This window comes from Danio rerio, chromosome 12, assembly GCF_049306965.1.
Source record: "Danio rerio strain Tuebingen ecotype United States chromosome 12, GRCz12tu, whole genome shotgun sequence".
NCBI classification, from domain to species: Eukaryota; Metazoa; Chordata; class Actinopteri; order Cypriniformes; family Danionidae; genus Danio; species Danio rerio.
In genome coordinates, this window is record NC_133187.1 from 11,170,001 (window position 1) to 11,182,500 (window position 12,500).

General features: G+C 34.8%; 1 protein-coding gene across 1 annotated transcript in view; it reads left to right on the forward strand.

Annotated features, from left to right (window-relative positions):
* Positions 1 to 11,962: 11,962 nt before the first annotated feature.
* csf3a (colony stimulating factor 3 (granulocyte) a) overlaps positions 11,963 to 12,500 on the forward strand; it is an 8,927-nt gene continuing 8,389 nt past the window's right edge. Inside the window, exon 1 of the mRNA XM_073917294.1 lies at positions 11,963 to 12,500. This exon is cut by the window's right edge and continues 1,186 nt beyond it. The gene's annotated coding sequence lies outside the window, so the exon portion shown is untranslated.

Genomic DNA, 12,500 nt, shown 5'->3' on the forward strand with positions numbered 1-12,500 from the left:
CACAGATGGCCAAATGCTTCTTTAAAATATTGTAATTTTTAAACCCTACAATGACACTGGCAGTTTTATCAAATATTTGTGATCTGTGAAATTTAAATTTGATAATTTAGATATTGTTGGCCCCCGGAATGTCTTTTGGGTATTTCTTTAGCAGATCTAACAGAGACACTGAGTTCAGATCCACATGCAGGGATTTCAATATCTGAGACTGATTGGGATCAATGCCTTTTATCTGTTTGTTTATGTTCCATAAATTCTAGACACCATCTTATTCAGTACAAAGTATTACACACACTTCACTATTCTAAAACAAAGCTTAATAAATTTTATCCCTCGGTTTCCCTCACATGTGAAAAGTGTAAAGCTGCTGAGGGTGCCTTAGCACATCTTTTTTGGTCTTGTGTTCAAATTCAGAATTTTTGGTTAGAAATATTTCAGTTCTTTGCTAAGGTTTACAATTGTGTTTTACTCCCTGACCCAATGATAGCAATTTTTGGCTGGTCAGATTGTCTTGAGACTCTTAACCGAAATGTAAGGTTACCTGTTCAGTATGGCATGATCATAGCTATAAAAGTTATCCTTTGTTTTTGGAAAAAAAAAAATATATATTTGTGATCTGTGAAAATTTAAATTTGATCATTTAGATATTGTTGGCCCCCGGAATGTCTTTTGGGTATTTGTTTAGCAGATCTAACAGAGACACTGAGTTCAGATCCACATGCAGAGATTTAATGAGCCACAATGATAGCTAAGCTAACAAATCTAAGTACTATTCCCAAGACTTTTCCAAAGGGTCAAAATATGCAGTCAGGCACGATGAAGAGTAAACAAATTCAAATCACACAATTTAACTAAGGTAAGAGATAACAAACCAGGAGTCAGATGAACCATGATTAAAGAAAACTGCAGTGGCAATTACATGCAAGATGTGACAAAAATGCTCAGGGAGAAAAAGAGACTATAAACGCACAACAAAGAAAAATGATGAGCAGGTGTAAGCAATCAAGATTGAAATTCTGGAAATGACAAGTAAAATAATCAGCAGGCATTTCAAACACTTTATAAAGCGTGATTATACGAAAAGAAAATTGTACAGTTCAAAGAATGTCTATTCTTTAATATGCTAGATTGTGACCGGGTTTTCTTATGATCTGAGATTATCTCATATTCATTGCTTATAGATCAACATTTTTTCTCAGTTGCCTTGGTACATTTCTTTGATCACAATTGTAATTTGCAAAACGGTAAGTACATTTTTCAAAACGACATGTACAAATAGCAAAAGCATCATGGATTACCTGCTCAAAACCCTCAGTTCGTCATTCAAAAAAAAAAAAAAAAAAAAATTTGTATCAATGAACATGTCAGTGCCATCATAATGACAAGCACATGACAAGTAATTTTTTTATTACTTATTTAAGTATTGCATTATTCACAAACTAGTTATTTAAGAACAGTTGGTGCTATTTGAAGATCATTCAGAATGTGTTTGTTAATTATTAATAAACTTCAAATAAACATTTATATGTTTTATTATTCAGGCATATACTAATAGTAAATTTCCATGTTAATAAATGCTTTAGTAACTCAAATTCATCCAGTTTTGTGACCTAATCTAAAGTGAAGACTATTTATGCTTCATAAATTCCTTATGAATGATAATTACAGGCTCAGTTCTATTCTAAACAGGAAAAAAGGAAAATAAACGACTTTATTTCTGTTCATTTGTATGTACACAAATTAAATAAAAAGTAAATCTTTTTATCTCAAATAAAATGACTGTGCAGTTTAAACTTTGCCAAATTACTTTGAAATGTTGTATCATATTGTTATTGTTAAATTAATATATTGTTGCTTAATTCAATTTTATTGAATAGTATTTACTGCTAATTGTATTTTGACATTCCTGTTATTGGGCGATGTTCAAAGTTTACAGTAATTTTCCTTTTCAGATAAGATTGCAAATGTTGTTCATTTGATACTGAGCCTTTAATTGTCATTTATAAGGGATTTATAAAGCATAAATAGTCCTCACTTTAGATTAGGTCACAAAACTGGATGAAGTTGACTTAATAAAGCATTTATTAACATACATAATAACCATTACTATATGCCTGAATAATAAAATATGTAAATGTTGATTTAAATCATTTATTAATCATTTACTTACTCATTCTGCATGTTTCTAAAAGCTACGAACAACTCTTAAATTCAAATGGTTTGTAAATAATGCAATACTGAATTTTGAACAATTACTAAATGAACAATTAATAAATAACAACGTATGAAAATACAATCATTAAGCACATCATAAATGTGCTTATAAATATTCAGCATTTGTAGCTGTTTTTCTAAACTGCTTACTAATGTCTAATAATGTAGAGTTAATGCTTAACAAATAATGAATTAACTATTTGCTAATGCTTGATAGATGATTAGTATGTAGTTATTATTATGGGATTTTTTTATGTACTGTACATTGTTCAGGTAATTTGGAGAATTAAAATTTTGATTCGAGAAATTTACCAAAGAGACTAATGAATAAATATTCCAGATTTTGAAGTTTTATCTTTAGAAGGCAAGTTATTTGACTTATTTTTAAACTCTTCACACGCTAGGGGCCTAATCTCTTTTTTTGAAAGCCGCTTGGGAAGAAGACTTAGGGATTTCAATATCTGAGACTGATTGGGATCAATGCCTTTTATCTGTTTATTCATGTTCCATAAATTCTAGACACCATCTTATTCAGTACAAAGTATTACACACACTTCACTATTCTAAAACAAAGCTTAATAAATTTTATCCCTCGGTTTCCCTCACATGTGACAAGTGTAAAGCTGCTGAGGGTGCCTTAGCACATCTTTTTTGGTCTTGTGTTCAAATTCAGAATTTTTGGTTAGAAATATTTCAGTTCTTTGCTAAGGTTTACAATTGTGTTTTACTCCCTGACCCAATGATAGCAATTTTTGGCTGGTCAGATTTTCTTGAGACTCTTAACCGAAATGTACGGTTACCTGTTCAGTATGGCATGATCATAGCTATAAAAGTTATCCTTTGTTTTTGGAAAAAAAAAATGTTAGGCCTCTTTTTTTCTGATTGGCTTCTCGGACTCACCTCCACTTTACATTTGGAAACAATAAGATATATCACCTCTGGGAACTCTGCGAAATTTGATAAAATGTGGGATCCAGTCTTTCTTTTTCTGCAACACCATAAAGACTAAGAGTATCATTTAATATCTGAAGATTTGTAAGTTTTTTTTCTCTACATTCATTGCTGTGTCTTTTTGTGGGTCATATGTGTTTTGTATGTCGCCATTTTCTCTTGCTTTTAGCTTTATTTTACATTTTGCACTGATTATTTTCTCATGATGGGTTTGTCGGTCTGTTCTTTGTTTTTCTGTCTGCAAAAATTATAATAAAAAATATTCAAAAAAAGAGACTAAGAAATAACTGTAATAGTTAGCGTGGGTGAAGTCTACTCTGACATGACCATTTATTTGAAGCTGCTTTGACACAATCTACATTGTAAAAGCGCTATACAAATAAAACTGAATTGAATTGAATTGAACATGCATGACGCAGCAAATTAAAATAATCCCTGAAAAGAACAACATTTTAAACAAATTTCACGCTGTCTTCCCTAAAATAATAAAAGACAGACTGAAAAACATAAGATGATGACAGAAAATGTACTGTTGGTGACAAATAATCCCTCACTGTGACAAAAATGGACAGAATCACGAACACAACAATACAGGTTTACACATAGACAAACTTGTATGCAGTTGTAAGCAAGAAATAATCAGACCCAGACTGTTCAGTAGAAGAGAAGTTAAGAGGTCCAACAGGTGAGATTGTGTGTGTAGAGGGGGGTTGGTTTAACGGGTAATGTTACAGTACTCTGCCAAACACACACCTGTTGCCTCAGGTTCATTTACATTTCAAACTAGCTCACCTTGCACTCTAGAAGGGAAAGAGAAGTGTGTGTTTGTCTGTGTTTGTGTGTGTGCAGGCCTGGTATTCATCACGCTGTGGGGACCCCACATGTTTAGTGATGATTTTTGACTTTGTGTGACATTTTTAGTCTTCTGGAGAAAGACAGCTGATAAATCAACCAGAATTGAGTATTTTGAAAATGTGAAGCTTAAGATTATTATTATTTTTTTTTTTTGTGACGGTATATTTAAGCAGTAGGGTTTGGGGAACAGTACAAAATATAGCCTGCACAGTATAAAAATCATTGCCTATATATATATATATATATATATATATATATATATATATATATATATATATATATATATATATATATATATATACATATATTCATTCATTTTCTTTTCAGTTTAGTCCCTTTCTTAATCTGTGGTAGCCACAGCAAAATGAACCACCAACTTATCCAGCACATGTTTTTAAACAGCGGATGCCCTACCATCTGTAACCGATCACTGGGAAATATCTATACACACAAATACACTACGGACAATTTTAGCTTACCCAATTCACCTGTACCACATGTCTTTGAACTTGTGAGGGAAACCGAGCACCCAGAGGAAGCCCACATGAACATGAGGAGAACATTCAATCTCCACACAGAAATGCCAACTGACCCAGCGGAGACTCGAACCAGTGACCTTTTTGCTGTGAGGCGATCGTGCAACCCACTGTGCCACGATGATGCCCTATCAAGCCAAGGCAAGTTTATTCGTATATATTCGTATAAGCATATCGGCACTGGGGTTAGGCGTGCGTTAGTCTCCTACCACCCTGCTAAAAAATCCAGCTTAAACCAGCCTAGGCTGGTTGGCTGGTTTTAGCTGGTCGACCAGGCTGGTTTTAGAGGGGTTTTGGCCACTTCCAGGCTGGTTTCCAGCCATTTCCAGCCTGGTCTTAGCTGGTCAGGCTGGAAAATGACCAGCTAAATCCAGCAAAAACCAGCTTGACCAGCTTAGTTTAAGCTGGACATAGCTGGTTTTGGCTGGGCTCCCAGCCTGCTAGGCTGGTCAAGCTGGTTTTAGCTGGTCATCTCCCAGCCTGACCAGCTAAGACCAGGCTGGAAATGGCTGGAAACCAGCCTGGAAGTGGCCAAAACCCCTCTAAAACCAGCCTGGTCGACCAGCTAAAACCAGCCAACCAGCCTAGGCTGGTTTAAGCTGGATTTTTCAGCAGGGCAGTGACGATATACAGCCACATCGCACTGCTACGAGTGTGATATTGCCTTCATACAACAGTTTGACAGTATAAAAAAGAAAATCAAATACAGAGAGTCTAAAAACCCTTTTGTTAGAGAAACTACTTTCTTCCGCTATTCATTCACATCTGCAGCTGACGCCAGAACAGCAGAAACCGATACTTTACCAACGGCATTTTAGAGCTAGTGTTTAATTTATTCTCTGTCTAGCGTAATGTCTAAAGTGATGACAAAACAGGTGATTTTGCTCACACTTTAAGATTATAAGGCTGAACTGCATAAAATGCCATCAATCTACAGATCTGTTAAATAATGATACTTATCTACTACTACTCATCTGTTTAATAATGATTTGATCTGCTGTAGTTTGAAATCATGCTGGTGTTCTCTTGGGGCTTATTATGCAGTCTCTGTCGCCATCTTGTGGATGAACATTGTCAACCGTCTTTCCTCAAAGACAAGCCAATAGGGTATATGCCGAGCTAGTGCTGTTCTCATGCTGATACACTTCCGGTGACTTGTTATTGTGAACTTTTTTCCATTTTATATGGTTCCTTTTACATCATCAATGTTGTAATGTCATTAAAATACATTCAGTTTAGCATTTATTTAGTTGCTCAAGCATAAAGCGAGACAAAAAGCTGTTTACTCGCATTCGCCCGTCAGAATCGGCAGGCTAACGCAGAAGCTCCATTGAACATACTGGGGTAAAATAAATGCTCATATTATAAAGACATGGCGGGGGAAATGTAATTTAATGCAGTGCTTCTTGTACAATCTGAGACCACCTTTAAATCGGATATCACTCAGCTTGTGGAGATCGCTGATTTTTAAAGAAAACAGACCTTAAACGCATCTGATTTTGCGTTGGCATTCAATTCGCCGGAAGTGCTTAACCCAGGTTACTGGCAAATTAAAAGTCCTATTAGCATGCTTCGGTATATACCCCATGGCCGCTGACGTGCTGTCTCTCAGAAATTATAAATATTTAATTAAAAATAGGCACTATCCTTATAAATAAACTGCATAGTTGCAATCTAAACAACTACATCCTCTACAAAAAAAGCCTCAAAAGTACAATATGTTGCCCAACAGCAGTAAAATTTGTCAAACTGTAAAATGTCCACAGCTTGTTGCTGTATGTAGGCGGAGTAAAACAAAAAGGTGAATGGGGCGGGGCGAGTGCTGTTACTGGCAGAATATTGCACAGCTTTCAGCCCATCACATTCAAAAACCAGACATAAGTGTTGTATAAATATATATAAAGGACCGGTGTGTCCATAGAGGCGACCTAGGTAAATAGTAAGGGTGGCATATATACAGGGCTTAATTTGTACCGGTACATGCCTCATTTTACCGATCCCCCTTCTCAACCTCCCTTCACCCCGTCCGCTGTTCAATTTCGGTTTCTTCTGCGACTCCCCGACCCTCTTCACTGTTGTCCGTGACACTTCCGCTCCGCTCAAATTTGTCCACAACACCCCTCCGCCATCCACCGCACCAACATACATATATAGTCAGCATAGTCAGCAAAATCCCCCGTCTTGTCATCACTTTAGACATTACGCTAGAGAATCATTCAAATACTAGCTATAAAATGATGTGTGCGATGTAGCAACGGTTTCTGCTGTTCTGATGCCAGCTGCAGATGTGAATGAATGGTGGAGGAAAGTAGTTCCTCATACAAAAGGATTTTGAGACTTTCTGTGCTTAATTTTCTTTTCTATATACCCAATTATGCCATCAAACTATTGTATAAAAGTAATATCACACTCGTAGCAGTTAGATATGGCTGTATATCATCACTGGTGGGAGGCATTTGTTGGCATAAATAAATGGATATATTAAAGGATAAGATGCTAAGGACCATCAAGCGTCATCATGTGCCTCTGAACATTCGATTACAAATATTTAGAGGCAATATGTGGTATCAGATGACAGCATTCATAATATTGTGTCTAGATTTTTTGATATCATAAGTATATATATATTCAAGTTATTGTGTCATGAACTTTGCACCTACAACAAACTCCCATGTAACAGTAGAGTATTGGTAGAGTATTTTTTTTTAGGGTCAATAAAATTAATAAAGTTAATAATAATCATGTAAATGTCTTTTTGGGGAACATCAAAAAAGTGTTATCAGATTTAAAGAAGATTATTGGGACACAAATAATTGTAAGATGAAATGTAGATAGAAAGTTATTTATTAAAAAAAAAAAAAAAAAAAAACTAAGGGGGACTATCAGGAGATTACTTTTCTTCACTTGCAGACTTTTTAAAATTTTATAAACAACGTCGCCCTCTACAGACTAGTACCTGAACTACAGTTTCAAGTTTGTATCTTCACACTTTCGTTTTCACATCAAATTTATGTTATTGTAAGCTGACCACACTCTTATACAGGCAGATTTGATTAATAAACAAGTTGCTGTTTTAAATATTGTGAAACTACATGTTCAGACAAATCTGTCAAAGTACTTTAAAAAGATTTTTCAGAGGACCAATGACTACATTAAAGCTAAAAAATTTTATGTAATTTGTTTTTTAATCAATCTATCACTGGTTAAAAAGTAAAATTACAATTTTAAAAAGCATGAAATAAAATGATGAATAATGGCATAATGGTGCACTTACAACATTGAGCGAAACTTATATAAATGATATAAACTTATGTAAATAATTATAATAATTTTGAGAACAATTTTTATTTATTTATTTTTTTTTTAACAAAAGCCAGTATTTTTGAGGAGTTTTAAAAAATATTGTGCTATGTATTATCAGGCCTCATTGTTCCATGTGATTCTACACTGCCCAGGCACATGCACACATAGGGCTCAACCTGTGCAGTGCACATGCCCTTTAGTCTTGGATAGAAAGTGCTCTTCCAAAATGATCTGAAGTGCCCCCGCACCCCCATTACCTGTGGACTCTCTGCAGACCATTTCATGTGGCTATTTAATGAATATCCAGGTCATAACAATTCAGCCTTTGTAATTCATTGACATACCATTTATTTTCAGAGTTTGATAGTGAGATTGATTGATTGATTGATTGATTGATTGATTGATTGATTGATTGATTGATTGATTGATTGATTGATTGATTGATTGATTGATTGATTGATTGATTGATTGATATCATTTTAGTTGGGGTACTAAGATACTGTTGTTTCAAAAATATAAACTGCTGATCTGATTTATAGGACCCAAACTTCAAAAAGATGTCTTCTTTTCTGAACCTACAGTGCTGCAAAAACATTGAATAACTATTATGCTTTATAGGGTTGACTATAATCAAAGCAGACTGCAAAACAAGCTCAGGTGTCTCATTATAGACCCATGTTCAATTCTGTAAACGCTCAGGGAAACCTCCACACAGCTTGAGTCAGGCAATTAAAATCTTCAAAGAACTCCTGAGGTCCTTTATTCATGCTGAGGAACCATCCCTGGATGACAAGTTTTTGAAACGCTTAGAGAATGAAAGGTTGGTTATGAATTTTAAGAATGGACAAATGAACAACTTAAGCCCTTTTTTGATCAGATTCTACTTTTATTTCCTAAAGGGAAGAAGAAAACAAATGTTTTGATCTTCTTCAATTATTGAATCATAATGTTGTTATTGCTGTTTTTTTTCTCTTTCTCCTATATATTCTGACCAGAATCTGACCAGGTCTAGAAAATATGATCATATAACCCCAATTTTATCCTCCTTACACTGGCTGCCTGTTAAATTTCGTATTGAATTTAAAATATTACTTCTCACCTATAAAGCTCTAAATAATCTAGCTCCTGTTTATCTAACCAACCTTCTGTCTCGCTACGAACCAACTCGTTCCTTAAGATCTCAAAATTCAGGGCTTCTGGTAGTACCAAGAATATCAAAATCAAGTAAAGGAGGTCGAGCCTTCTCTTTCATGGCTCCTACACTCTGGAATAGCCTTCCTGGTAATGTCCGAGGCTCAGACCCACTCTCCCAGTTCAAAACTAGATTAAAGACCTATCTGTTTAGTAAAGCATACACTCAATGCATCACCTAGCGGGTTCCACACAGGCTTCTGCATCTTGCTTATATACACTATGAACAGCAGCTACGCTAATTATTCTCTTTATTCTCTATTTTCACCTGGGGATACTCATCCCGAGGTCCTCAGATTAGGCGGAGTCACTGATTGGATCCAAGACCAGCGACGTGATGATCCCAAGGATTCCATATCCGGGACCAGGCCATATCCTGAGCTGCTGCTGCGCTGATGGTCGTGGGGAGTGGAGAACTTGTGTCTGATTCCAGCGACGCTCCAGGGACAGACGAGTCTTCATTGAGGCCATCTTCCAGCATAAACCACGGCGAATGAAGTTCTGCACAAGACTTTTGGCCAGCGGAGAAATTAAAATGGTCGTGCCCAACTGAGTCTGGTTCTCTGAAGGTTTTTTTTCTTCACTCCCATCAGGTGAAGTTTTTTTTCCCTCTCCGCTGTCGCCACTGCCTCGCATGGTTCAGGATTGGTAGAGCTGCGCATCGATTAATTTGCTCTTCAGTGTTTGAACTCTCAGTAATGATTAAATCACACTGAACTGAGCTAAACTGAACTGAACTGAACTTAAACACTAAAACCTGAACCACACTGTTCCAGTTACTATGACCATTTATGTGAAGCTGCTTTGACACAATCTACATTGTAAAAGCGCTATACAAATAAAGCTGAATTGAATTGAATTTAATATATTTATTGTATGAAATGTATTTGTTTGATTATTTTGATTTAGTTCATATTTAAGCAGACGTTCAGGCTTTTGGCAATAAAAAAACAACAACAACATGCATGTGAAAAAAATAATTAAGATGTCACAGAATTTTCCCAGTGATGGGTTGCAGCTGGAAGGGCATCCGCTGCCTAAGACATATGCTGGATAAGATGGCGATTCATTCCGCGGTGGCGACCCCAGATTAACAAAGGGACTAAGCCGAAAAGAAAATGAATGATGGAATGTCACAGAGAGTGTCATCGAGGTGAATGGTCAAATACGTCAAGCTCATGGAACGGATGTTACTCTGTATCTATTAAAAAATGACAGCATTATTTACATGCAGATTGATTCACACATCTTTCCTTAAGAAACATCCTCTAAATGATCCCGAAATGCAAAGACTGACCCATAATTTGTAATCGATCAAACGAAACAGACTATTTCTGGACAAAATTCAAGATTGGATTGTTGATTTTTTTTTAAAAAAATGTCTGTTAAAAAAGCAAGATTCAGCATCAGAATGCAGTGCCAATGTGCGATTATTATAGCACTTTATAAAGAGAGCATATGTGTATTGTCTATCTGTCAAAAAAAATGAGCGAGGTTTAGGAGGGTTTTGTGGGAACCCACTGAGTTTAGCAACACCTTCCTCTTTTTTTTCTGTTCATGGAGCTCTCTGTCTGTTTCTGTTTCTTTCCCACTCTCACTATGAAAAGAGATCAATCTTTTTATGTTGAAACCAAACTGAGCCTGTACATGATGTGATGGTGATTACTCTTATTCACCATATTTCTTACATACGATGTTGCTTGTTTCTATAGAAATCTTTCTTCTGCTTTCCCCTCATCTCTTTGACACAATCTCTTACTGCCTGTCTGCTTCCTTTGAAGGAAACTCTGCCTGTGCTTTATTGCACAACCTGTAACATGCGTTTGTACCATGGGTTTTTGCTGTCATGATGACCGAGTAGGAAATAATGAGTGATTTTTGACTCAGCTTCTCAAATATTGCATCTATCATATGGGAATTAACAAATTATCCCCTCTCTCATAAATTCATCTAAAAATAATTATATTATTCAGTGCTAAAAATAGTTATGTAAATTAAGAATGGGATTTATAAACAGATTTAGTTTCCTTCACTGAAATTTTCTGAGTACAAAAAGAAACAAAAAACTGGTCATAGTATTAAATTTTACACACAAAAAAGTTATGTCTGTTAAACTGTTGCAAACAATTTGATTGGGTTGAATTTAAACAAATTAAATTTAGTAATGTTTAACTTAATTTGTTTGTTTAAATTCAGCCCAAATAAATTGTTAACAACCGCTTAACTTAAACATTTTAGTAAATCCAAGGAATCAGCTTTGAATTCTTTTTTTCAGTGACTTTTGACTCACGCTTATCAAATCATTAGTGAAAGTCCCATTTTACATCAAACCCTTCTTGCATAACTGGTTGGCAGCTGAAGTTGACATGGAATTTTAGGGGTGCATTCGATTAACCCCCCTGCTTATAGTGAATGATGCTATGAAGTAATACTGTTGTATTTGAGTGTCTCACCAGCTTCCGTCTTTAAATTACACACTTGAGAAATTCATGAGAATGAAAGAGAGTAATACTGACATCAACAGGCTTTTGTTATGCAGTACTTAAATGAGCACAAATGTATACACCCACATCATAAAAAAAATATATTAAAATAAACATTTCTTCATATATACAAAATCTAGTTTACATTTAGTCCAAACTGTTTAAAATGTTAATAAGTCTAAATGACTGTAATTTTCTCTGGATAAACTGCGACATTTATGAAGAATATAGTTTTAAAGTTTTATGAGTTTAAAAGCTAATGAAGAATTTGTAGAGTAAAAAGCATTGCAACGTTACCTTAGAAGCACAGCAAGGCAACATGTAATATGTAGGTATTGTATTAAGTTTACTATCATTTGCAATACTATCTTAATTATTAATATTTATCATTTATAATAGTGTTTGCTATTATGACACTTATTAACTTGTAGATATATAATATCTATAATATATCTATAGATATTGATCTTCATATAGATTCCAAGAAAAAATCATGACCATTGAAGTCAGAGTTATTAGCCCTCTTTGCATTTGTTTTTTTTTTTTCTAAATATTTTCCAAATTATGTTTAACAGAGCAAGGAAATTTTCACAGTATGTCTGATAATATTTTTTTCCTCTGGAGAAAGTCTTATTTGTTTTATTTAGGCTAGAATAAAAGCAGTTTTTACTTTTTAAAAAAACTATTTTAAGGTCAAAATTTTCAGCCCCTTTAAGATATATATTTTTCAGAACAAACCCTCGTTATTCAATAACTTGCCTAATTACCCTTACCTGCCTAGTTAATCTAATTAACCTAGTTAAGCCTTTAAATGTCACTTTAGGCTGTATAGAAGTGTCTTGAAAAACATCTAGTCAAATATTAATTAGTCAGCATGGCAAAGAGAAAATAAATCAGTTATTAAAAGTGAGTTGAGTAAAATAAGTAAAACTATTATGCTTAGAAAGGTGTTAAAAAAATCTCTTCG